The sequence below is a fragment of the Chrysochloris asiatica genome, unplaced genomic scaffold (assembly GCF_000296735.1).
Source record: "Chrysochloris asiatica unplaced genomic scaffold, ChrAsi1.0 scaffold00041, whole genome shotgun sequence".
Classification (NCBI taxonomy): domain Eukaryota; kingdom Metazoa; phylum Chordata; class Mammalia; order Afrosoricida; family Chrysochloridae; genus Chrysochloris; species Chrysochloris asiatica.
The window spans coordinates 10089315-10092028 of NW_006408559.1; positions in this window are offsets into that span (position 1 = coordinate 10089315).

Sequence of the window (2714 nt, forward strand, 5' to 3'; positions counted from 1 at the left end):
CACCCTGAATAGGGTTTCTAAGGAGCAGCTGTGTTTGAACCACTAACCTTGTGGTTAGCAGTCCAGAGCTTATTCTACAGCACCACACGAGGGTTCCTGTACCAAACTATAGGCACAGATAACACATTGTAATCTTTAATTTAGACAAGTGGCACCAAATAGCTTAGCTTTGGCTTATGATTTCCTTCCTCTCCCTCTTTTCTAAAGGAGCTCTGGTAGCTTATTGATTATGAATCGGGCTGCTAACCTCAAAGTCAGCAGTTCGAAACTAACAGTGGTTTCTCAGGAGAAAGATGAGGCTTTCTGTTCCCGCAAAGATTTACAGCCTTGGAAAACCGATACAGGGTCGCTTTGAGTCAGAACCATCTCCAAGGCACACCACCACCTCCTTGCTTGACTCCTCCATGAAACTTCACAGAAAGATGCATCCTGAAATGAGAAGGCTGAGCAGAGGAACATGCCATGATCACAAGCACATTTCCTACCTCACCTCCACCAACAGGCTTCTGCCCCAACTGGATTTTAAAAAGTGAAAGGATCCCAATTGAACTCAGATATTTTATCACCCATTAACATTGTTGTTGTTGTTGTTAAGTGCTGTTGAGTCAGTTCTGACCCGTAGCAACCCTGTATAGGCTTTCCAATGAGCAGCTGGTGAACTTGAACCACTGACCTTGCAGTTCATATGGCTTTGCAGTCTGGTGCATTAACCCACAGTGTCACACCAGGACTCTATTAACATCCTTAATACTCTAAAATGTATTTTCTTGAATCAAATCTGTGCTAAAAGAGAGGGGATAAACAGCAAAAATAACCTTTCAATAAATACAGAGTCCTGTGATGGATGGTGCTGCAGGAAAATGCACTAGACTGCAAGGTCAATTTGAACCTCAAAGTTCATAGTTCAAACCCCCCAGCCACCTCTTGGAAACCCAAGACAGGGTCTCTGTGAGTCTGAACCAGCTTGATGACAGTGTGTTAACCTTTAGGATAAATCCTTGAGGGTATAAGTGGCTAAGTTCTAGAATACTCACCATAATGGTGGTCTGGACCCAATCAGAAGTGCTTCTGACCTGGTCATCTGATTTGAAAAGTCACAGCCATAAAAACCATATGAAACAGTTCTACTCTGCACTCATGGGTGTCACTGTGAGTCAGAATGGGTAACTGTGGAAACAAAATGTCAGGAGTGGATGTGGTTATTGTCATTATTTTATTCAACTTGTGTATCTGCAATGCACAGGTGTGAACAGCTGCCATGGTTGTTAGCATGTAGTTAGAAATGGAATAGTGGTGTAAAGGTCCAAGTTATTTATTTAATCTTTATATATAAGTCTGTCTATTCTTTAAACATATTTGAGTTTTCCTTGACACATTCTGAAATGGTGTTCAAGTAAATGAGTTTCATAAGGAAGACACTTGTGCTTAAATTTGCTCATCTACATTACCGTTTACACAATATAATAATCTATATACCTGAGGGGTGGGAGCTATTTTTAACTAGAAAACAGTTGATTTTATTAATGAGATACCATGCAGGAAATTAATCAAATTTGGAGGAGAATGAGGCGTTATGATTCTTTTCTGAAGGAGGAAGAACCATCTCGAAAGCTCTTTTTCTCTCCACGTCCTTTAATGGTCTAGATTCTGTGGTCTAGAGATACTATTGGTATGTGAACTTGTAATGTGACTGAGGAGACCAACAGGATGTAGCAGGGAGAGGACATCAAGCATAGATGGATATTGAGTAACAATAAAGAAAGTTCTCTGAGCCCCATGACTAGATACGGGAAATACAGGCATGTTTAGAAAGATGATGAGTTGTTTGAACATGATGAGATTGTGAAATATCAAAATAGAAATGATTATAGAGTTGAACATACAGTAAAAACTGCAAAAGCCAGGACTGACGTGAGGTAGAAACCTGCCAGAGAAGTACAACTCAACTAGTTTCCACAAAAAAATGATTGGCAGAAAAGTGGTAAGTCTGCACTATGTGTAAGGTGGAGACCCAGATAATCAAGGTAGGTTCACTGTACAAACCAAAGCTCTGGAGCATGGTCTGACTGAGGATTTAGGTTGGAGAAGCTATGAGGGGGCTTCAAAAGTTATGGAAATTTCCATTTTTCCACAAATTTTTTGAAACACCTCACATAGTTGAAATTGTATATTTGGATGTATTTACCTAAAATGAAACCAACAAGTAGAACTGAGAACCGAGATGAACAAAGTGCCAACATTTAGGGGCTAAGTGAATGACAGATATCTACAATTAAAACATAGAATGGGAAGAGATATTCCTTCAGCTTTAAAAGAGAGAAGAATCATAGAAAGGAGAGAATTTTAATAGAGAGGAAATCATCAATAATGTCAAGTTCTCCAGACACTCAGAAGATGATTAAAATTATATACGATAGTGTTGGCAATTCAAATATCACTAGTGACACCCCAAAATATTGTGATTGAGGATTCCAGAAGTGACTGGCAGACAAGGTCAAAACATTTAAATAAAAAGTATGGAAAACAAAGACTTGGAGAGAAGCTGAAAATAGACTCACAACTCAACTAATCCATTGATGCGTTGCTATAGAGTCAATTCTGATGTATAGCAACCAGAGTATGTTGTTGTTGTTGTTAAGTGCCGTGGAGTCGGTTCCGACCCATAGCGACCCTGTACAGGGTTTCCGAGGGTGTAAATCCTTACGGGAGTAGAA